Here is a 25,854-nt window from a genome sequence, read left to right on the forward strand (position 1 = left end):
AATGAAGCGTGTTGGAATTATTTGGATGGCAACACTCTTATTTATCGGTTTTGGGTCTGCCGCAACTGTTATTCTTGGCAGTTACGTCAATACCATACAATATTATGAAACATCCGGGATATAAATAAAAAGATTGCAAAGAAGTATAAACCACAATAACAGCAATAGATGGCATCACCTTACCCTTAATAAGCTCTCCTGAACCACTCCGATTTTGAAAGTGTGCAGAAAGCCCTCAGTATAAAGGCCAAGCTAATTTCCAGGGAGATAGTTTCATAATATACGTATGCTCATTGAGAAACAAGCTATCTTTAGAATGGAATACAGGATTCGCTTATAAAAAGCAAGGTGGACTTTATATACCATTCTAAAGATAGGCTATATTCTTTTTTTACGATATTGTTAAGCCCTGAGAACTGGGTTGCTTCTACAACTGATGCCTTGTATATAGTCACGAAAAGTGCAAAGTACATAAATTCAGTTCCTGGTAAGAGCTGTGGCTATGTATACTTGATGAGTCCTAAATGGAATTAAACTACTTCTGGATGCCTTTTGGTGATCAATAGAAGCAAAAACACCACTCTGAAGCACCATTTGTAAGCTTTTTCTTCCCTCCGCCCCCTCTTTAAAAATTGAGGAATCAGGCACAGTTTCTACTCAAATAAATGAAGCAGATGGGTGAGGGGTGAAATCCAGCAGGTTCTGACAGGTTCTGGAGAACCGGTAGCGGAAATTTTGAGTAGTTTGGAGAACCAGCAAATACCACCTCTGGCTGGCCCCAGAGTGGAGTGGGAATGGAGATTTTGCAATATCGTTCCCCCAGGAGTGGGGAGGGAATGGGGATTTTGCAGTATCCTTTCCCTGCCACCCCCAGCAAGCCACGCCCACAGAACCTGTAGTAAAAAAAAATTGGATTTCACCACTGAGATGGGTTGAATCTGGATGGAGCTCTGGTCAAACATGCTTGTGCTAGTGTTTGCCAGCCAATCAATGGGTCACCACATTCTGAACTAGATAGCCTCATATAAATTGCATTGTGGGGATCTAAGAAGTGGGATGAAGCCCTAAGTCAATACTGGGAAATCTTCCCAGTCTAGGGGAACCAATTTGAGCTGAACTTGTCATGGAAGAGGCACATAAACACTATTTAACCCTGGAACTGCTAAAGAAGGCTGTGAGTCGGGGATGAGGTAAAGACAACATCATGAGATGTATATTCAGTACATTCAGGGTGGGCTTCAAAAATTTTACCAAGGGGTTCTCTGCCCGGGTGCTGTTTGGGCGTGGCCATGGTGGGCCTGGCCTAGTCATCCTCCTGCACCACGGCGTAGGGGGACGTTTTTGCCCTCCCCGGGCTCCGGAGGCTTTTCTTGAGCCTCCAGGAAGACGAAAACAGCCTCCCCAGGCTCCAGAGACCCTCTGGAGGCCAGAAACGGGCCCCTGCGAACTCCTGAGTATATTCTTCAAAAGAGGTATCTCTATGCCACTATTGGCAGGATGTGAAGATGAACCCACAGCTAGTTCATCATTAAACTAATGTACTTAAGTGGTATGTTTGGCAACTCATAAGGTTTCTTGACCGATCTCCTTTCTGGGCTTACTAAATTTGAGTATCTGGATGGAAATGGAAATCAGAACATTTTTAAAAATAATAGCAAACAAACAGGAGGAAGAAAGAGAGAAGAAACAGCAAAGGGACATTTGTGCTGGCAGGCTAAGGAAATCAATGCAAAGCATTTCCCTTATGTAGGACCTCTGCATTCCAGGGAGGCCATCATTACATGCCCAGATCCTTGCTTCTCTCAAAGCCAAGTCCATCTCGCTCCAAAGTCGGCATCATTTGCTGCAGCTGTCTGCTACAGTAAAAGAAGACAAAAATCAATGTAGTATTTAAAAGTGCTGATTTTACCATTTTCATTTACTACTTTAAGCTTCAGGGCATTTGCTAGATGCTGAAATGAAACCCTTTCTCAGTTCTCAAGACTCTGTTGTAGCCTGGGCTAAATAGGAAGAAAATGGTGGGATGCCAGAGTGAGGAACAATGACCTCTAGAAGTCTGTTCAATTGAAACCTAAGACAATGGTTCTTCAGGGTTTAGTGTGGAGGTGTAATGATCTGTGGAAATGTCCTTGAGAGGGAGGAGGAGGAGGAGGAGGAGGAGGAGGAGGAGGAGGAGGAGGAGGAGGAGGATGGGCTACATACTAGGCAGTAGTCAGATAAAAGGCAGTTTAGCCTGCAGAAGGAATGGGGTGCGTGTGGGGAATGTCTCAGAAAGGATTAAGTGTTTTTTGTCAGGGTAACCTGGTCTACCTGATTATGGGACGGAGCCTACTGCTTCCATGTAGAAACAGAAATAGAATAACAGAATTGGAAGGGACCTTGGAGGTCTTCTAGTCCAACCCCCTGCCTAGGCAGGAAACCCTACTCCACTTCAGACAAATGGTTATCCAATGTCTCAGAAAGGACCTTCCCAAACTTCTTGGACTGTAAAAGTGAAGGGGGAGGGCCTTCCTTTAGACTTCGAAGATTGATGTTAGACAAGAATTGCCAATCATGAGTACTAACTCTACCTTTATTTAAGGTTACAGTAACAGAATTTGAAAGACCATCTGTTCCTCCCCCACCTTACCTAGTCCAAGAAACTAGGGAGAGTCTCTTCTGACATGTTTGCTACTTGCCCATTGCTCCTGTGGGCTAAGTTTCCTCTTATCAGTCCATTGCCTAATCTATGACTCCTACTCCTACTACTCCTCTCAAGGACATTCTGACAAACCATTATAGGATGGTTTCTTTTTCAGCCTGGTGATACATAGCTTCCTTTGAACCAATGTCTAATTGGCCTTGAGTGATGTGCAAAGGCTGGACTCCCCCAGGGGATCGGGGCAGGGTTTCATTTAAATTGAATGAATAGAATAGAATAACAGAGTTGAAAGGGACCTTGGAGGTCTTCTAGTCCAACCCCCTGGTTAGGCAGGAAACCCTACACCACTTCAGACAAATGGTTATCCAACGTCTTCTTAAAAACTTCCCGTGTTGGAGCATTCACAACTTCTGGAGGCAAGTGGTTCCACTGATTAATCATAACTTCCATACTCCTAATGCTGCAGATGACAATAAGATCTCAGCAGGTGGCAGCACCTGGCCAAACTTACCTGAGATCAGACATTAAGCAGGGTTAGGGTGAGAAATCTGATGGGAAATGAACAGGGAGGTTGGACTAGGAAATCAAATCTTGGAAGAAGCTTGTGGCAATCATTTTCTATATCGGTGGCCAGCAAATAACTTGATTGCATGCATGTAGCTTCCAGGAGCTTAGCGCAATGTGAGCAATTTTTTTTGAGGCTTATCTCAAGGAAGCTAATTAGAATCAGCTCCAGTTAGTATTGGGACTAGAGCAGGGGTGGGTTCCACTTACCTTTACTACCGGTTTGCAATGGGAGCGTGCGTGCGAGCACTTCTGCGCATGCGCAGATCATAATCATAATCATAAGTTTATTTGTCAAGCATATATAAAATAACAGGTAAAAGTATAAACATCATTTGAATACATGAAAAGAGTAAGTAAAAAGGAATATTAGGACAGGGACGGTAGGCAGGCTGGCGCTCTTATGCACACCCCTTACAGACCTCTTAGGAATGGGGTGAGGTCAACAGTAGGCAGTCTAAGGTTAAAATTTTGGGGGTTTGGGGATGAGACCACAGAGTCAGGTAGTGCATTCCAGGCATTGACCACTCTGTTACTGAAGTCATATTTTCTGCAATCGAGTTTGGAACGGTTTACCTTGAGTTTGTATCTATTATTTGCTCGTGTATTGTTGTGGTTGAAGCTGAAGTAGTCATTGACAGGTAAGACATTGTGGCAGATAATTTTATGTACTATGTCGTGGTGGGTGAGCAGAGCCTCCCGCCGGTTTTACTACGGGTTCTATAGAACCAGACAGAACCGGGAGCAATCCACCACTGGACTAGAGATAACCAGGAAATCCTGCGGCTGTAGGCTGGACTGGGAAGTTAAAAAAAATCTTGGAAAGAAAGCAGTGGAAAACTACTCCGCTGTTCCACAATGCCAGGAAAACTACCTGGGCATGTATTATCCATGAAGCAGCCAGAAGTTGAGTCTGACTAAAGGAAGATTTTACTTTACCGACAGTAACACTTAGCTTTTAAATCTGTGAAATCATTGGCTTTTTAGCAAGGGGGAAAATATAATACTTCTTATAGGAAGGGGTGCATAAGAAACTTTTACCACTTAAATGAGAACGACAGGTAGTCCGTGACTTACAACCACAACCGAGCCCAGAATTTATGTTGCTAAGTGAGAAATTTGTTAAGTGAGCATTGCCCCATTTTACGAATTTTCTTGCTACATTTGTTAAGTGGATCACTGCAGTCATTACATTAGTAACATGGTTGTTAAGTGAAACTGGGTTCCCCATTGACTTTGCTTGTTAAGGTAAAGGTAAAGGTTCCCCTCGCACATATGTGCTAGCCGTTCCCAACTCTAGGGAGCGGTGTTCATCTCCATTTCAAAGCTGAAGAGCCAGCGCTGTCCGAAGACGTCTCCGTAGTCATGTGGCTGGCATGACTAAAGGCCAAAGGCGCACGGAACGCTGTTACCTTCCCACCAAAGGTGGTCCCTATTTTTCTACTTGCATTTTTTACGTGCTTTCGAACTGCTAGGTTGGCAGAAGCTGGGACAAGTAATGGGAACTCACCCCGTTACACGGCACTAGGGATTCGAACCACTGAACTGCTGACCTTTCGATCAACAAGCTCAGCATCTTAGCCACTGAGCCACCACATCCCACCTTGACTTTGCTTGTTAGAAGGTTCCAAAAGAGAATCACATGACCCCTAGGAGACTGCAACCGTCATAACTATGAACCAGTTGTCAAGCATCCTAATGCAAAATCATGTGGCCATGATTTAGTGCAATGTTGCTATGGTCATAAGTGTGAAAAATGTCACTTTTTTTCAGTGCTGTTATAACTTGGAATGGTCACTAAACGGGCTGTTTTAAGTCGTGGACTACCTGTAGTAGATCTAGTACGTCTTAAATACCTTGTCATTCAGATTCTGGGGAAAGAGAAGGCTTTATATTCTTGGTGATGTTGTTTTCAGGGTCTAAAATGACTTCCAAAAAATTGCTGCTTTATATTGTGCATAAGATACTACTAGTGTAACTTTCCTACAGAAAGCAGAAAATAACTTTGGGGGGAAATAGTAGGAGAGGAGATAGGTCTCTTTCTCCATCATGGTTATTTTTAAGGATCAAGACAAGACAGTCGGAGATCGGGCCATTATGATTTTATGGCATTTTGTTGGGTGTTTTGAGGGAGGGTACACTGGGAAAATTCCTTTGGGTCCCGTTCAGACCCTAAGAGTGATGATTAAACTTTGCCTCATAATTTGTAGCCGTTTTATCCAAGTTTAATTACCGCTGCCCTGAACTCTTTGCTCTCTTTTAAATTTGCCCTTTCATAAGACTGGGGTGGATTCAAAGGAGGGTGAACAGAAAGGGTGATGGGTAGGCATTTTATTTAAACTTATTGGTGTAAAGAAGAAGGAGATGTCACCTTAACCACTTTAACATCTGTCTTCTTTCTTTCTTTCTTTCTTCCTTCCTTCCTTCCTTCCTTCCTTCCTTCCTTCCTTCCTTTCTTTCTTTTTCTTTCTTTCTTTCCAAGTATAATTACTGCTGCCCTGAAGTTTTTGCTCCCTTTTAAATTTGCCCTTTCCTTCTTTCCTTCCTTCCTTCCTTCCTTCCTTCCTTCCTTTGTCCCTCCCTCCCTCTTTCCCTCTAAATGACACATTGCTCAGTTTATTCTTATAGTAGTCAAGAATTTGTTTTTACTCCAAGTAACATTAACCATCCCTTTCTGAAATCCTTGTCATTCTTTTTTCCCAATTATATGAAGCTGGACAGCAATGTATCCTTCCTTCCTTCCTTCCTTCCTTCCTTCCTTCCTTCCTTCCTTCCTTCCCTCCCTCCCTCCCTCCCTCCCTCCCTTTTTAAGTTCGAGCAACTCCTTCATGCACAGGGTAGCTCTCTTCCTTTATGTAGTTTGATCAGAAGAGAGGCAAATTTACACAACCTCCCTCTTCATTCCTGGAAGAAGCTTTGAGAACCTGGAAAATGGAGAGAAAAACCCTCTTGCTACTACATTTAGAATGCTTCCATCATCATCCTCATGCATCAAATCGATGTTGACACTTAGCAAGCACACAAATAGGTTTTCTCTATAATGTTCTTCAAATTTGTCAACGGTGAACTCCTTGCCATTGTAAATGAGTCCTTCCGCCTTGTTTCTTTCATCCTTTGCAGCATTACACATTTTTTTCTTGTGTTTGAAGTAGGATAATTTGAGCCTGGTTATTTGGTCCTTGTGTGAGAGCTTTGGTTTGATTGATTTGATGACCCACAGAAGGGAAAAGAGAAGAAAGAAGAAAGAAAGGTGAAAGATGGCTATTATTTTCATTGTTGGTTCCTGATCTGCTTTTTTCCCCATTTCCTGAATGTTGTTCATTAAACTTTTTTTTAATGCTCTGAAATGCTTCCTCCCCCTCCCTTCTTTCCTGGTTTATCAGTAGGAAACTTAATCCTCTTAAGACCAGCATCAAATATTAATTTTGCCTATTTGTGCGATGTAATTAGCAGGTGTGATTAATCAATTAATCAATTTACGATTGCTATCTGTGCCTGAAGCAGCATGCTGGGATAAGCATGAATAACACAAGTTGTAATCCCAATAAATAGGCTTTCATAGCATTTATTCCTTCTCGGCCTGCAGTCTTTTGTGGATGGGCAAAAGGTGCTCTCCTTTTCCCAGACCTGAATGCAGAAATGTATCTGGGGCTGATGCAAGTTTTTATGAAACTACATTATTCTACTTTAGCTAGTCCTGAGGATGTAGAAAAAGAAAAATCTCCTTATGGCTGAGTTTTTACTTTTGGGTTGGGAATCGGATCCTCCTCCACTTCGCTTTCTTAGGAACTCTTCTGCTCCTGTGCATTATTCTGTAAGGCACAGACCGATCACTGGCATTTTCTTATATAAATTTACCCACTGCACTTTTGATTAATTTAAATTTTTAACTTCATGCTTTTTCAAACAAATATCTACAACGTATGTTTCTTTAAGCATTTCAATAAACATTTTTTAAAAAGGAATGTTACTCACAGACATGTTATGCATTTGCATACATTGTTTCTAAATATATATATTTAGATATCTCTATCATCTATGCTGTGCTATCCTTCTATCTATCTATCTATCTATCTATCCATCTATCTATCTATCCATCCATCCATCCATCATCTATCCATCCATCCATCCATCCATCCATCCATCCATCCACCATCTATTATCTATCTATCATCTACTGTATCTATCCATCCATCCATCCATCATCTATCTATCTATCTATCCATCTATCTATCCATCCATCCATCCATCATCTATCCATCCATCCATCCATCCATCCATCCATCCATCCACCATCTATTATCTATCTATCATCTACTGTATCTATCCATCCATCCATTCATCCATCATCTATTATCTATCTATCTATCTATCTATCTATCCATCTATCTATCTATCTATCTATCCATCCATCCATCATCTATCCATCCATCCATCCATCCATCCATCCATCCACCATCTATTATCTATCTATCATCTACTGTATCTATCCATCCATCCATCCATCCATCATCTATTATCTATCTATCTATCTATCTATCTATCTATCTATCTATCTATCTATCTATCTGTTATCTATCTATCTACTGTATCTATCCATCCATCAATCTATCATCTATCTATCTATCTATCTATCTATCTATCTATCTATCTATCATCTATCTATCTATTTATCTATCTATCTATCTATCTATCTATCTATCTATCTATCTTTGTTGATGAATGGTTTGATTGATGGAGCTAGGTATGCCTAGCCTATCGAAGAGAAGGATTGGGGTACATGATAACTGGCTTCCAGTACTTGAGGAGCTAGTAGAGATAACAGAGAGCTTATTATCAGAAGCACTGGAAATAGGACAAGAAGTAATGGGGTGGAAGCTTATCAAAGAGAGATCCAACCTAGAAGTAAGGAGAAATTTTTCGACAGTGAGAACAATTAATCAATGGAACAGCTTGCCTTCCCTCTTCCCCAGAGTTGTGGGTGCTCCATCACTGGCAGGTTTTCAAAACTAGACTGGACAGCCTTTTGACTAGGGTCAGATAAGTCTCCTTCCTTGAGGAGAGGATTGGACTAGAAAACCTCCAGTCCTATGACTCTTTTGACTTTAAAATGCACTTTTTTTGCAAACGAATGGTTATGCCTGGCTTTGTTGTGATGGAGTTTGCAGCCTTTGCATTGCTAGAATTTGTGCAGCCTATTGGAGTAAAACATACTACTTTGCTCTCTTAGAAATCTGCACTGTACTTCTGTCTTAGTGGTGTAGGGGAGCACAATATGCCATGCAGAACAAATCTCCTGTTTTGTTTATCCTGAGCCAGAGCAGCTGTGACAGATTTCAGCTTTGCCGTAGCTCCTTCGACTCTTTTACTAGACCTCTGAGATCTATCACCCATAGCCAGATGACAAATGGTGGCTTGGAGGAAGACCTACTTACTTATTATACCCACTGGGTGTGACCTTCCTATAAAAGTACAGGTTTCCATTTAAGTTATTGCAGATCGGGGCTTTTAATAGCCCGATAGATGGAAACAAGGATTCATTTTGTTTGGGCTATTACAACAACTAGAAGTACAAAACGCAGGCTGATCTACAGCTTATTTATTCTTCCACTACCTCTAAGTGGACTCCAGTCTACCTTTCGACTATCACAATGGTTTTCAAAGTTGGCCATTTTAGGACGTATGGACTTCGACTCCCAGAATTCCCCAACCTGCTTAAAGTTGCCAAGTTTGGAGGTAGGGGGAAAACCACCGTTCTTTCCCCAATGTCCCAAGATGCAAGATCTTTGCAAAAAATATTTTACAGAGCATGGGACTTCAAGAAGAGACTGTGAGGTAAGAGAAGGAAAGTGATATGTTTTTTCACTCTCCAGAATATAACACATAGATTGTACAAACATTTGATTCCATATTTTTGCCTTCACTCTTATTGAGTTGCAATCTCCAGGATTCTATTTTGGAAAAACAGGCCAGTTTTATATATATTAAATCTAGAATAGAATAGAATAGAATAGAATAGAATAGAATAGAATAGAATAGAATAGAATAGAATAGAATAGAATAGAATAGAATAGAATAGAATAGAATAGAATAGAATAGAATAGAATAGAATAGAATAGAATAGAATAGAATAGAATAGAATAACAGAGTTGGAAGGGACCTTGGAGATCTTCTAGTCCAACTCCCTGCTTAGGCAGGAAACCCTACACCACTTCAAACAAATGGTTATCCAACATCTTCTTAAAAATTTCCAGTGTTGGAGCATTCACAACTTCTGCAGGCAAGTTGTTCCACTGATTAATTGTTCTAACTTGTCAGGGAATTTCTCCTTAGTTCTAAATTGCTTCTCTCCTTGATCAGTTTCCACCCATTGCTTCTTGTTCTACCCTCAGGTACTTTGAAGAATAGCTTGACTCCCTCTTCTTTGTGGCAACCCCTGAGATATTGGAATACTGCTATCATGTCTCCTCTAGTCCTTCTTTTCATTAAACTAGACATACCCAGTTCCTGCAACTGTTCTTCATATGTTTTAGCCTCCAGTCCCCTCATCCTCTTTGTTGCTCCTCTCTGCACCCTTTCTAGAGTCTCCACATCTTTTTTACATCGTGGCGACCAAAACTGAATGCCGTATTCCAACTGTGGCCTTACCAAGGCATTATAAAGTGGCATTAACACTTCAGGTAATCTTGATTCTATCCCTCTGTTTATGCAGCCTAGAACTGTGTTGGCTTTTTTGGCAGCTGCTGCACACTGCTGGCTCATATTTAAATGCTTGTCCACTAGGACTCCAAGATCTCTCTCACAGTTACTGCTATTGAGCAAGGTACCACATATACTGTACCTGTGCATATTGGTTTAGGTTCATGCCTTTGTTATTTGCTTCTCCTCTTTGATATCTAATTTCTTTGCAGACTGGTACTTGTTCTTTCCTTTCCCTTTCAGGAAGGCGCACATTGATTTCGCAGGAATTATATTTATTTATTTATTTATTTATTTATTTATTTATTTATTTATTTATTTATTTATTTAATCAAATTTCTATACTGCCCTACTCCCGAAGGACTCAGGGCGGTGAACAGCCAAGATAAAATACAGATAATACAAATATTAAAAATCCCTTAAAATTATTAAATATTTTGGCCGAAAACACAGATTAAAACACCCAATTTATAAAATCACGAATTAAAAAATTTAAAAAATTTAAAAGAGGGGAGTTAGGCCAGGCCAGCTTTCTGAAATAGAAAAGTTTTGAGAGCACGGCGAAACGTGCGCAGGTCCGTGCATCGTTCCAGATGGTAGGTGCCCCCACAGAGAAGGCTCTCCCCCTGGGGGCCGCCAGTCGACACTGTTTGGCCAACGGCACCCTGAGGAGCCCCTCTCTATGGGAGCGTACTGGTCGGTGAGAGGCTATTGGTAGCAGAAGGTGGTCTCGTAGATACCCCGGTCCGGTGCCATGGAGCGCTCTAAAGGTGGTAACCAAAACCTTGAAGCGCACCCGGAAGACCACCGGGAGCCAGTGCAGCTTGCGCAGGAGGGGGGGTCACATGGGAGCGCCACGTCGCTCCCATAACCACCCGCGCGGCCGCATTCTGGACCAGCTGGAGCCTCTGGGTGCTCCTCAAGGGGAGCCCCATGTAGAGAGCATTGCAGTAGTCCAAGCGGGAAGTAACAAGAGCATGAGTGACCGTATTTAATGAGTCCCGATCCAGAAAGGGACGCAACTGGCGAATCAGGCGGACCTGATAAAAAAAATTGAATTTTATTTATTCGTAATTTCATTTTCTAATTTCATTTTTTAAAAAAATAATAATAATAATTTGCAGTTCAAACCAAATCAGCAAAATGTTTCATTAGTTTATGTGATACCGCCTTTGCCTTATGCTTGTCTGACATCTATCTGTGATCTCTGATTGGCAGCCAATCTCCAGATAAGAATCTTTCCCAGGGATATTCTCTAAGATCCTTTTTAATCTAATAGATCTGTGATGGCAAACCTATGGCACGCATGCCACAGACGGCATGCACAGCCCTCTCTGCGGACATGCCAGCCATCACCCCAGCCCAGCTGTACCGTGCATGTGTGCCCCCCCATCTCCAGTGCCCTGTTTTAGGCCTGGAAAGCCTCCTGCACCAACCTGGAAACCAAAAATAGGTGAGGGGGGGGCAGGACGCATGCGCGGAAGGGCCCTCACATTGCATTTTGGGTTTTCGTGCACACGCAAACGCGCTTTGGGCACTCGGCACCAAAAAGGTTAGCCATCACGGTAATAGATCCTTAGGCTGAACTCAAAACGTTTTGTCTTCATGCTAAAGCAATGGGCTCTTCCCATAAAAACTAAGAATGTATCAAGACATCAACTGGGAAGTTCTCCAGTATGCTTGTCTGAAGCATAGGGGGTGTTGTGGCTCCATTACCGGAGCCTGTGTCATCGGCAGGAGAGGATTCCGAGAATGAAGGAGAGGAGTTGGCAAGGCCTCCCTCTCCAGGACCCTCCTCTCTGGCAATGCCTTTGGTGTCCACCGAAGGGCAAGAGATAGGGCCGGGGCCAAGCACGTCCACGCAGCCACAGATGGACAGTGATGAGGGTAATGAGTCTTGGCTGGATCCACGCCAGCATCGCAGAGATAAGTGCGTGCAACAGAAGAAAAGGCGTGCCCGAGATTAGGCTGAGTCACTGGACCACACCCCACAGGATATAAAAGGGAGCGTGGTGGCCAGTCAAACCTTGTGACGAACAAAGCTGAAAGCTTCCACGCCATTCTGCATTGCCGGACTTTCGCTATAGACTTTGCTGGATTATTTCTGGACTTGATTAACTCCGTAATTATTGAGCTGTTTCTTTTGATGTATCAGAAGTGGGGAGAAGTTATCTCTCCTCTTCGTAAATAATAAACTCTTGGCAGGCAGCCACTAGGTTGTTGCCAAGTTCCGTTATCATAAGGAAAAGGATTTTGCCGGCTGGTTTGGTCTTTAACTCTTGAACGTCTGTTGGTGTGTGTGTGCGTGTGGTTGGGGACAGAACAGGGGGTAGTGGGGGAAGGCGTGGTAAAGCACAGATCTACAAGTGCACACAAAGATATATTTTTTAAAAAAGTTGTACATGCAGCTGGCTCATTGCAGATGGGGGAAAAAAAGCCAAACCAGGGGTTGCTTGTCGCCAGCTTTTCATTGCCATGGTGCAGTGACGCAGCTAGGTAGTTTTAGAATCTCCTGAATCGAGTCTCACTAGTAGAAGAGGAGCTGTAGATGGCCGTGACTATTATTTGAAAATAAGCACCATTTGGCTAATGCCTGATGAGTTTCTTCGGGGACCTGCTACCAGGAAATCATTGTCTGCCTGGGTTACCTGGGGTTCGCTTTACAGCTCTCTCAAAAAGAAATTATTCATTACCAGCAAACCTCCCCTAGCTCTTGAGTCGGTATTATTAGCTCTCTTGTACATATTCCGGAATTGGTGAGGGAGGCTTGTCCTGTTAATCTTGTCTCTTTTGCCTAGATATAACAAATCTTTTATTGTTTTATTCATCCCAAGGGCAATATTCTTTTTCTCTTTCCCACCTCCCTTCTGCCATCTTTGCCTTCCTAATCAGCACTTTCCTTTTTTTTTTTTTTTTTGCTTTTAACTTCACGTTCATCTCCTTCCCTCCCACTCCCACACTTTCTTGGCCGTAAAGGAAAATATTGCCTTCCACAGCTGTGGAATTGGATACGACCCATCTACCTACCTGTATATGAACGTACCTGGTTGTTCCTTTTTTTTCCCTCAGGGCGGGGTGCATTAGAATAGAATAGAATAGAATAGAATAGAATAGAATAGAATAGAATAGAATAGAATAGAATAGAATAGAATAGAATAGAATAGAATAGAATAGAATAGAATTCTTTATTGGCCAAGTGCTATTGGACACTTGTTACTTGGATGAGAAGCAAAACATTTTCAAAGGAATGTCTATGGAGATTCTCAGTCCTCTAGTTCATGGTTGCCCCAAAGCTGCTTTTTCAAGAGTCAACTGGACTTTCTGGTTTTTCTTATAGAATAGAATAGAATAGAATAGAATAGAATAGAATAGAATAGAATAGAATAGAATAGAATAGAATAGAATAGAATAGAATAGAATAGAATAGAACAGAACAGAACAGAACAGAACAGAACAGAACAGAATAACAGCGTTGAAAGGGATCTTGGAGGTCTTCTAGTCCAACCCCCTGCCCAGGCAGGAAACCCTACACCATTTCAGACAAATGGTTATCCAACATCTTCTTAAAAATTTCCAGTTTCCAGTTGGAGCATTCACAACTTCTGCAGGCAAGTGGTTCCACTGATTAATTGTTCTCACTGTCAGGAAATTTCTCCTTAGTTCTAAATTGCTTCTTGATTAGTTTCCACCCATTGCTTCTTGTTCTACCCCAGGTGCTTTGGAGAATAGCTTGGCTCCCTCTTCTTTGTGGCAGCCCCTGAGATATTGGAAGACTGCTATCATGTCTCCCCTAGTCCTTCTGTTCATTAAACTAGACATACCCAGTTCCTGCAACCGTTCTTCATGTTTTAGCCTCCAGTCCCCTAATCATCTTTGTTGCTCTTCTCTGCACTCTTTCTAGAATCTCGACATCTGAAGACGTTTTGCTTCTCATCCAAGAAGCTTCTTCAGCTCTGACAGGATACAATTTGGGATGAACACACTTTGAATGGTGTGGGAGTAGGAATGGATTTCCAGAGGAAAAAAATTGCAGACTACAGGAACCAGGAGGACTACACAGGTGGCCCTGAGATCAACCTCCAAGTTCTTCAGTGACCCTCTAAGGATGTAAAGGACCAGCTATCTGCAAGGAATATAAATCCTTCCATTCCCCACTATCCAGTCCGAGCTGAAGAAGCTTCTTGGATGAGAAGCGAAACATCTTCAAAAGAAAAACCAGAAAGTCCAGTTGCCTCTTAAAAAAAAAAAGCACCTTTAGAAGAGGACAACCTCCCAGGTAACAGGAAGATTCGGTCAAAAAAAAAAAATACAGTAGCTGAGCTCCCCTGCAAGGACTCCCAAACAACCTCAAGATCTCTCCTTGGTCTCTCATTATTTTCCCACCTGTAAGTAAATGTAGAGAAAGGGAAAGGACGTGGTGCAGAGGAAGAGATCTCTCGTAGAAAGAAGGCCATCAAAACTTGAGATATGTTCATGTGGGTCATGCTGAATTCTTTGCTGAAGAGCTTTGCCAGATCTATCTCTTTCCACTCATTCACTGATCTTCCCTATCAGACAAGCAGCGGGGATCTTGGCTCCCTGAGGTTCCTTCGGAAGGCTTGGCTTATTTAAAATGCATTGCCTAAAGAGAAGCAATTCCATTCCTGTTCAAGTGTTAGTTGCCCAAGTACAGATTTTCTCAAGGTCTGACAATTAAACAATGGCTGTGTTTCATTATTGTTTCTATGTTATCTTTGTCTGTAAGAGACCAAGTCATAAATCACAAGGACTGTATCATCAGGTCTTCCATCCACTGAGTAAATCACCCTTTACTGAAACTTGTGTAAACGGAAATATAGAGAAGGGTGTAATAAGAAGTTCTTTTAGGTATAATATTTGTAGTTGTATTGGTGGCTATTATTGATTGTGTAGTCCTTCCTTCCTTCCTTCCTTCCTTCCTTCCTTCCTTCCTTCCTTCCTTCCTTCCTTCCTCCCTTCCCTTCCCTTCCCTTCCCTTCCCTTCCCTTCCCTTTCCTCTTTCTTTCTTTCTTTCTTTCTTTCTTTCTTTCTTTCTTTCTTTCTTTCTTTCATTCTTCCAATTTTATTAAACAAATAAAGGGCGGGAAAAGGTTAAACTCTTACAATTAAACAAATGCAAGACTAATGCTACGGGCACAAGATAAAAGCTTTGCGTAGCTCTAGCAAGAGGGGATCTACTAAAGTATTTCTCACTAGAAGATGGTTTTTTCTTCCATTGCTTCAGAAAAAATGGTGACAAAAATGAATATGGAAATGAACAAAGTTGCTTTTTTTGATGGAATTAACCTTTTCGGTAGCACTGGTTATTGATTGATGGATTCATTCATTGATCAGTTGACAAAGGGAAAAGATAATTGTCAAGCATCATTGGGAAGCTATCCCCAAACCAGTCACAGAGAATGGTTAAAATGAATATGTAGTGGAAGCAAAGAATGAAAGAAGAGAAGGGAAACACTATACCTCCTTCAAATTTAAAATGAATTAAAATGAATATATTGTGGAAGAAAAGAATGAAAGGAGAGAGGGGAATGCTACAAGTCCTTCAAAACTCCTCTAATTTTAAAAACTGAATACAGAAGCATTCTCATTTTATTAGTTATTTCTTCTCTCTCTCCTCACCTTCATTTCTGCATAGTTCAAGGAATCTCCCATTTTTTTATTCCTGTAATGGTTCTGTGAGTTGGGTTGGACTGAGAAATAGTGATGCACCTAGAATAGAACGGAATGGAACAGAACGGAACAGATTAGAATTTGTCTTTGGTGCATATGCTCTCAGTGTACATAAAAAGACAGATACATTCGTCAAGAATCATAAGGTACAACACTTAATGATAGTCATAGGATACAAAGAAGCAATCAAATCATACTAGGAAACAATATAAATCGTAAGGATACAAGCAACAAAGTTACAGTCATACAGTTGTAAGTGGGAGGAGATGGGTGATAGGAACAATGAAAAGATTAATAGTAATAGTAATGCAGACTTAGTGAATAGTTGTGTTGAAGGAATTATTTATTTAGCAGAGTGATGCCGTTCGGGAAAAAAATGTTTTTGTGTCTAGTTGTTCTGGTGTGCAGTGCTCTATAGCGTCGTTTTGAGGGTAGGAGTTGAAACAGTTTATGTCCAGGATGCGAGGGGTCTGTAAATATTTTCACAGCCCTCTTTTTGACTCGTGCAGTATACAGGTCCTCAATGGAAGGCAGGTTGGTAGCCATTGTTTTTTCTGCAGTTCTAACTATCCTCTGAAGTCTGTGTCTGCCTTGTTGGGTTGCAGAGCCAAACCAGACAGTTATAGAGGTGCAGATGACAGACTCAATAATTCCTCTGTAGAACTGGATCAGCATCTCCTTGGATGAATATGTTTCACCTCCACCTGGGACATCTTCCTAAAGGAAAGGCGTCCACTCTTCAACGTGGACATTTTCTTCTCCAACAGCAGGTTCTCTCTGGCTGTAAAATCTTAGCACCTTAAGCTTCTGAAGAGATCCGTCTCTTTCCAGGTTTGGCCACTGCTCTCCTTGGGAAAGACTGTAGTGCTAATTCAATGCAAATTGCTTCATCTGGTTGCATGAGGCAAGGGAGCCTGACATTGCCTCCTGTGGAAAGGATGGCGAATGGAGAACCCCCTGTGGATAGAGCAGAAAGCAGAGGAAGAGGTGGGATGTCGAGAGAGCGAGAATGGCTGCATTTGTTGCTTCATCAATTACACAGCAAGCTTGTTTTCGGGCCAGCCTTCATAGTGCAGGTTTGTCATTGTCAGCAGGTAGTGGAGCACAATAATGATATTTGTGTTGACTCATTATATATTAATAACCCATTTTCTTTGTGATGAATCTGTCCGACATTATGTCCACATCAGAGAGGTGGCTTGCATGTTAATCTTTCCAAGAAGCAGCCCAGGATGTGCACATTTGCCTCGCCACAGAGCAAATGTGCAATGAGAAGAAGAAGGAGAAGGAAAAGGAGGATGAGGAGGAGAAGGAAAAGAAGGAGAAGGAGGAGAAGGAAAAGGAGGAGAAGGAGGAGGAGGAGGAGGAGGAGGAGGAGGAGGAGGAGGAGGAGGAGGAGGAGGAGGAGGAGGGGAAATTTGGGATGTCCCACTTGAGGGCAGCCTCAAGTGTAACCATCAATGTTGCCCTATAAGCTTCGCTTTCCCTCACGTCATTCTTAATGGTGGGAGATGGTCAAGTAAACCACCTGTTAAGAACTGTTATATTTTAATATTATTATGTATCAGTATCAGGTGTATCAGTAATGTGAGCTTTTAGGTATCTTTAATATTTCAAAGTGTTTTCATCAAAACAATTGGACTTTGTATTGATGTTAGTTTATATTGGTTCCTGACCAAAAGAAGGATTTGAAAAGAACCTCTTTTTTTTTTTTTTTTAATTTGATTTATATGCCGCCCTTCTCCGGAGACTCAGGGCGGTTTACAATGTGATAAGCAATAGCCTTCATCCTTTTGTATATTTATACAAAGTCAGCTTATTGCCCCCACAAACTGGGTCCTCAATTTACCTACCTTAGAAAGGATGGAAGGCTGAGTCAACCTTGAGCCTTGGCGAGATTCGAACCTGCAGTAATTGCAAGCAGCTGGTCTTAATAACCAGCTTAATAACAGGGTGCCTTGGACCACTGTACTACCAAGGCTCTTTTCAGGTAGACTGGCTCTTGGTGTCTTCATAGAAATGACCATGTGGTTTTCCTAGACATAGTTTGCTTTCTTATGGGCTTTTCTTTTTTCAATTTCTCAGTCTGGCCTGTAGACCTCAGATTTCTTGGTCATCTTTGCATCTGAATCAGAATTAGTTTGACCCTGACTGCATTTTTGAGATCAGCTAAGAGTGGCTGCATGCTGCCATCTGCTGAGGACAGATGACATCTCCCTCAAGTTGGATTCTTGGTGACCGTCCAAACATGTCAGTGTAGACTTGACACTAGTATGCAATAGGTGTATCATTGCCACATTCTAGAAGGTTTTGATTTTGATTTGATTTGATTTCCCTGGTTTATCCTATAGCTCTAGTATTCCCCGAGGATCCCCTTTTCAAGCACTAATCAAGTCCAACCTTGCTTATCTTCCAAGATAAGACATGTCTGATGATCAAGGTGGCTTGGATTTGTGGGATTGAGAGGAAGCCATTGATATGTCTATGGTAGGGATGTGCTGAAAGAGTCAGTTTGACATAATGGTTAAGACACCAGGCTAAAACCTGGAAGATTGGGAGTTCTAGTTCTGCCTTAGGCATGAAAGACAGCTGGATGACTTTGAGCCAGTCACTCACACCTAGCCCTAAGAAGAAGGAAAGGGCAAACAACTTCTGAAAATGTCACCAGGAAAACTGCAGAGAATAGTTCAGGCAGTTAATACTGATTCACATACTAAAGGGTTGCGCTGACCTTTGGATCTGAATGGTTATGAATATATACCCCATTCCTGTCAATGCCACCTTAAAGAAGCTTAGTTGTTTTAAGGGATTGGTTGTGCAATCCTAGGAAAATACACGTCTGAGTTATGAAGCACGAACATGCCACAAGATGCTTCAGGGAAGACCCCCATCTCCCTTGAAATAACTTTCTGACTTTGCATCAGGAGTGCAAATGGTGTCTTCATTGAGAGGTCCTGGGTGCTCTCTGAGCTTGCTTGTTTTCTTGAAGATGTTTTATTACCCAAACTAGGCAATATCATTGGTGCCAATGACTACAAAACATCTGCAAAAAAAAAAAAAAGCAAGCAAGCTCAGAGAGTACCAAGGACCTCACATATCAATCTTGAGCTACAAAGAATTCTCCTTTATTGGTGTGTTCAATCTATATTTCTACACAAGGGGAGATTGGGGTTGGTCTTGAAAAGTAGACTTTCTCACATTGCAAAAAATGATCGTATTTTTCAGAATATAAGACGCACCTTTTTCCCCCAAAAAAGAGGGTGAAAATCTGCGTGCATCTTACATTCTGAATGTAGTCCTGCCCGGCTTCTCAAACAGAGGTTTCAGAGGCTGAAAAAAGTGTCAGAATTGAAGCTTCAGAAAAGAAGCCCCCAAAAAGACCTTTAGAGGCTTTTTTTCTGAAGCTCTGTTTCAGAGGCTTTCAGAGGCAGGAAAAAGTTTTTTTTCTGAAACAGAGTTTCAGAAGTTTCAGAGGCAGGAAAAAAAGCAAGGCACAGAGCTCACAACCAGCGAACCTGTTGCTAAAATTCACCTCTGGGAACAGCTGATTGGGGATATTCTGGGAGGCCAATCAACCTGCTAATCAGCTTTTTTCTTAATTTCCTCCACAAAAACTAAGGTGCGTCTTATACTCCGAAAAATATGGAATGCTCGTTCTGCTCATTCATTTTAGACCTTGATGCTGTTTTCTTTGCCAAACACATTCTTTTTCCAGCTTTCTCTTCCTCGAGATTAAAGAGCACTCTTTGGTTTTCAGACTACTTTGAAAGGGAAAAAAAAAACATATTCAAATTTATTTTAGTTATGATCAATGACCGGCATGGTAAAAACACAAAATCAATCACTAAATGCAGTAAAAACAGTGCCGCAGCTTTGCTCAGTGGCAGCATCATAGTCAATAAGATTTAATGTGAGGCACAGTTATTGCTATTAAGATTATCTAGCAGGTCTGGCTGTAATTTTCTTTCCCTTCCTCTTATACGCCATTGAGTCAGGAAGAACCAACCTGAACCTTCCCCAACATGATCTCCATTCTCAGGGATCAAGGAATGCTTCTGCCCTTTTTGTTTTTATAATGGCTTTTGAATATTTTCTTCAAATCCACTTTCATGGCTCTCTACATTTAGTCATCTGTCTGTCGTGTCTGTCTGTCTGTCTGTCTGTCTGTCTGTCTGTCTGTCTGTCTGTCTGTCTATCTATCTATCTATCTATCTATCTATCTATCTATCTATCTATCATCTATCTATCTATCTGTTGTGGTCCGCCAACAGCCTGCGGAGCTGGCAACAGAGTCAGACAGTGAGGAGTCTGGGGAGGAACCATGGTCCAGTCTTGGAGTCTGGGGAAGGCTCGGACAAGAGCTCTGCATCGGAGCCAGAGATGGGACCAGGGCCATCTGGGAGGTACATGCTGCCTCTGGAGCCTCCAGAGTCAGACCTCAGCGAGGCAGAGGAACAGGGGGAGCCTGTTCCCAGTGTGCACATTCGCAGAGCTGCCAGAAGGCAAGAACAGCTAAAACAAAAGGGACAACTCGGAAGTAAGGCTTGGAGATGATTGGCCCCTCCCATAAGACTTAAAAGAGGAGCAAAGGCACATGGGCCTTTGCAGGAAGCAACGTTTGTTCATTCGGTTCAGCTTAAAGCCTGAAGCTCTGTTTGATTCTGGACTCCGTGTGGCTTTGCCAATTAGGTCTTTGGCAGCGTGTCAAGGGAGATAAAGGTGGGTGATTATCCCAAAGGACTTCTGCCGAAGGACTCTTTATAAGTAATGGGGACTCATCTGTGAATGAACAGAATTCACAGCTGTTGCAATAAAAGAGATTTTTGGGACTACTCGTGTGTTTTAATGACTCAGGAAGCCTAGGTCAGAACATTATCTATCTACCCTGTTTCCCAGAAAATAATATCCAACCGGAAAATAAGTCCTAGCATGATTTTTCAGGATGCTCATAATATAAGCCCTACCCTAAAAATAAGCCCCAGTTAAGATCTTCAACCAGACAGATGCATTTTAGTACTATATGTCCCCCGAAATTAGACCTAACCAGAAAATAAGCCATAATGCATCTTTTGGAGCAAAAATTAATATAAGACCTGGTCTTATTTTGGGGAAAACAGGGTATCTATCTATCTTCTCTCTCTCTCTCTCTCTCTCTCTCCATCTCTCTCCATCTCTCTGTCTCTGTCCAACAATCCATCTCTCTCGTAATGATATTTTAAAAAAGAACTGCTGCCCTAAATAGGGTTGGGTCTTGGCATACTTTAGCTAACCAGGCTAGCTCCTGACATGTTGCATAGAGAATCCATTACTGCAAAACATCTTCTCTGGAGGACCATATCTGAACTATGAGACGCCACATTTTCTGTCTAACTTAGCTGCACCCAGAAGTGACGAGACCGAGCACTCATTTTTATGTCTCATTCCCAGAAGCCTAAGGAGCTGTAGAAGTGCTCAGTATTATTTTGGATCAGAAAGTGGGAGCCAGCTTGTCCATCATGACCAGTGGTGGTATTCAGCCGGTTCTATCCGGATCACGCGATCCGGTAGTGGCGGCTGCGGGAGGCTCCGCCCACTCACCGGACGTCATCATGTCCAGTTTGTGGCACTCTGTGCATGCACAGAAGGCTGTGCACATGCGCAGAGGTGGCACACGCACTCACATTTGCGAACTGGTAGTAAAGGTAAGTGAATACTACCCATGATCATGTCCAGGTGTGGTATTCACTTACCTTCACTACTGGTTTGCAAATGTGAGTGCACGCACCACCTCCGTGCATGTGCACAGCCTTCCGTGCATAAGCAGAGCTTTCTGCGCATGCACAGAGCCTTCCGTGCATAAGCAGAGACTTTCGCGCATGCGCAGAGCATCACAAACAGGACATGATGACCTCTGGACGGGTGGGCGGAGCCTCCAGCAACCGCTGCTACCGGATCGCGCAATCCGGATAGACCCTCTGAATACCATTCCATTTTGCATAGCATAATAAGAGATCTGGGTTTCATTGGGTTGCAATGGGTTTCATTCTCTATTGGGACCGAGCAGATCTCTTGACCGTATGAGGTGTTTTTTTTTTCCAGAGTTGTCTCGCTCTCCCGCTTCCTTTTCTGCTCACTCTTGAAAAATGGCTGAATGTAGATCAGCTTCATAAATCTTACAAAGAAGCAGTCATAAAAATCTCATGTTCTTACATATGGCAATAGCCCAGGGACAGCTGTGCCATATGTGAACAATAGCCGCTAGAAAGAACTTGGTAAGAATGTAGGAAAAGGGGAAATGTTTTTCTGATTGAAAAATTGTCTCTCATTGTTTACAGTGCCTGGAGTTGAAGCCGTCTGTCTCTCAGCTCCAAGTTCATCCTAATCTGTTACATTGAGGTTTGGCTGCTTTTCTTTTCAGATAAGAAATATATTGTCACTTTACTAGGTTTTTCCTGTGCCATGTCAGTCATAAAAGAATATATGACTAAAAAGAGTAAGTCCCTTCCTTCTTTCCTTCCTTCCTTCCTTCCTTCCTTCCCTCCCTCCCTCCCTCCCTCTAAATGACACATTGCTCAATTTATTCTTATAGTTGTCAAGACTTTGTTTTTACCCCAAGTAACATTAACTATCCCTTTCTGAAATCCTTGTCAATCTTTTTTCACAATTATATGAAGCTGGACAGCAGTGTATCCTTCCTTCCTCCCTCCCTCTAAATGACACATTGCTCAGTTTATTATTTTTTTTAAAAAAAAAAGTTTTTCATTTTTATTTCTTATACACATAATATAAATGTACATTCTCTTATATATAATTGGTCATACATATACATATTTTTCTTAAAGAAAGTATAAAAATAAGGCATTTTAATAGCCAAGACTTTGTTTTTTACCCCAAGTAACATTAACTATCCCTTTCTGACATCCTTGTCATTCTTTTTTCACAATTATATGAAGCTGGATAGCAATGTATCCTTCCTTCCTTCCTTCCTTCCTTCCTTCCTTCCTTCCTTCCTTCCTTCCTTCCTTCTGTCCATCCTTCCTTCCCTCCCTCCCTCCCTCCCTCCTTCCCTCCCTCCTAATACATACTTTTCTTTTCTTTCTAAAAATGTGACACTATTGTTTTTTCTACCCCAAGGCTTAAAAAAAAAAAAAACCCAACACCATTTCAAAAAAGCAGCCTCAAAAGTTGTCTTGGCCCAAAGATTAACATCCTAACTTTTTCCTACCCTTTCTCAATGGATTGGCATAGATGTTAAGTGATAAAAGATATTGTGTGATGGAAGAGTTTTGCAGAACTTGAAAGCCTGAATACATCAGAGGTAACCTAATAAAAAAATAATAGGAGTTTTGAAATCTTTTTTTTTAATCTATTTCCCCCCCCCCACACACACACACATAATGGCATGTTCAGACAAAGATTTTCCACTGGATAAAATATTCTTCCATAACTTTTCCCTATAAAAACCCTGGACTGTTTCAATCTAAACACAGTTCTGCTGTTGCCAATGCAAAAAAAAAAAAAAATGTTTTGGCACCTATAACCAAAACTGTAACCAAGAGTGCTTCTGAGCTTAAGGAGACATGTTGGTTTTGTTTTATTTCATGCTCACATTTAAGCAACATTAATCAGTTTTTTTTTCCCCAGGGAAGAGAGAAAGGACTCCAATGTTGATGTTAATTAAGCACTTTATTTCCACCTCCTTACGTTTATTTGTGTAATCCAAAAGCATATTTGACATGTTTGCTTATTTTCTTCCTCCCTCTGTCACTGTTGCATTGTAGAAAAGGAATATAAATAGTTGATGCTTTAACTTTTTATTCTCCATGGGCCAACAATTTAAATGAGAAGCTGTGATTTACCATTTCAAAGTGTTAACGTTGCTAGCTTGAAATATTGATTCTTTATCACAGATTAAAAACGTTCTCCTTATGTCTGTAAAACATTTTAACTGTGCTTTATCTAGTGTTCTTAGGGGAAGGGGCAGAGGAGAAGAGGGGAGGGGAGGAAAGATTATGCCCTTGTTAAGTTATTATAAAAATGTCCAGCCACCAAATGAAAATATGTGGTTATCCATAGGACGAAGGAAGAACATAGAATCATTGGCCTGGAAGGAGGGCTTCTAGTCTAAGCTCCTGGTCAAGGCAGGAGACCTTATACCATCCAGATCAAATGACTGTGCAGCCTATTTTTGAAAACCTCCAGTGATGGAGCATCTACAACTTCAGGAAGCAAGCTGTTCCGTTGATTAATTGCTCTCACTGTCAGAAAATTTCTCCTTACTTCTAAGTTGGATCTCTGTTTAACCAGCTCCCACCCATTACTTTTTGTCCCGCCCTCTGTTGCTTTGGAGAATAAGTCAATCCCCTCTTCTCTGTGACAGCCCCTCAACTACTGGAAGGCAATTATTATGTCCACCCTCATCCTTCTTTTTGATATACTAAGACATAAACAAAAGATGTTGAGACTTTGGAAAGAATGCAGAGAAGGGCAACTAAGATGATTAAGGGCCTGGAGACTAAAATATATGAAGAACAATTGCAGGAACTGGGTATGGCTACAACAAAGAAGAGGGGGTCAACTCAGTGGTGAAATCCAATTTTTTTTACTACCAGTTCTGTGGGCGTGGCTTGGTGGGCGTGGTGTGGCTTGGTGGGAATGGCAGGGGAAGGATACTGCAAAATCTCCATTCCCACTCCACTCTCGGGCCAGCCAGAGGTGGTATTTGCCGGTTCTCCAAACTACTCAAAATTTCCGCTACCGGTTCTCCAGAACCTGTCAGAACCTGCTGGATTTCACCCCTGGGTCAATTTATTTGCCAAAGCACCAGAAGGCAAGACAAGAAACAATGGGTGAAAGCGAATCAAGGAGACAAGCAACCTGGAACTTCCTAACAGTGAGAATAAATAACAAGTCGATCAGATTGCCTTCAGAAGTTGAAGGTGTTTCATCACTAGAGGCTTTTAAGAAGAGATGGAGACATGATCGCAGTGTTCCAGTATTGAGTATTGAGAGGCTGCCACAAAGAAGAGGGAGTCAAGCTATTCTCCAAAGCACCTGAGGGTAGAACAAGAAGCAATGGATGGAAACAAATCAAGGAGAGAAGCAACTTAGAACTAAGGAGAAATTTCCTGACAGTTAGAACAATGAATCAGTGGAACAATTTGCCTCCAGAAGTTGTGAATGCTCCAACACTGGAAGTTTTTAAGAAGAGATTGGATTAACCATTTGTCTGAAATGGTATAGGGTCTCCTGCTTGAGCAGGGGATTGGACTAGAAGATCTCCAAGGTCCCTTCCAGCTCTAGTCTGTATATATATGTACGTATACCTGGCTCCTCCAACTGTACATCATACGATTTAGCCTCTCGACCCTTTCTCATTTTCTTGCTCTTGTCTTCTGGATTTCAGCATCTTTTTTGTATCATGGTGACCAGAACTATATGCAGTATTCCAAGTATGGCCTCACTAGTGTGGTAGTTAGTCAGAAGTTAGTCCCCTTCCATGAAGACAATGTATGTGTGGAGGGTTGTTCCAAATACATATTTACTAAATTAGTAATAGAAGCCCACATTTATTTTCTTACTCTTTTATTTTTAGCATTTTGCTTCTGCATTTTCATGGTTGTAACTGCCAAGTGAGGGGTTTTTTGATGGTTATCTCTAGGTAGCTGTGTTCTGCCTTAAAATACAACTCCAATATATTGGAGTGCCTTTTACCACTGATGAGCTGTAGGGCGGCCCTTTGAAGCCCCACGGCAAGAGTTTAAACAGTTTTTTTTCCTTATAGCCCATCAGCTGGGACTCAAGAGGCAGCAATAGATTGGGGGTGGGGCCAAATAAAAGGTAAGAATAATGCGGGGGTGGGGGCATGGAGGGGCCGCGGGGGGGCAGAACCGGTTTGGTGACATCATATCGTCACTGCTACCGGCTCGGCGGAACCGGGAGGAACCGGGAGGAACCACCACTGATTTCACCCCTGTGTCTTCTCCAACACGCACACAATATGTGTGTTCTAATAATAAATCAGTCGGTAATTTTGTCTCATGCGATTCCCCCACTAATTATGAATGAAGAACGGAGCAACAGGCTCTGATTAAAAATGCATCAGCTAATCTCAAAATGACACCAAGACATTTACCAAAGCAAACAATTATTACTCAAATATTCTTTGTCACCGGGCTAGGTGGGAGTTCAGTTTCATATTAATGTTACACCATGGCGTACAAGCAACAACACTCAGCCGGTCTATGTTTAGTCATGATAATGAAGTTGTAAGCCTGATTAAA

The sequence above is a fragment of the Pituophis catenifer genome, unplaced genomic scaffold (assembly GCF_029215685.1).
Source record: "Pituophis catenifer annectens isolate HBS135680 unplaced genomic scaffold, rPitCat1.0.hap2 SCAF_13, whole genome shotgun sequence".
NCBI lineage: Eukaryota > Metazoa > Chordata > Lepidosauria > Squamata > Colubridae > Pituophis > Pituophis catenifer.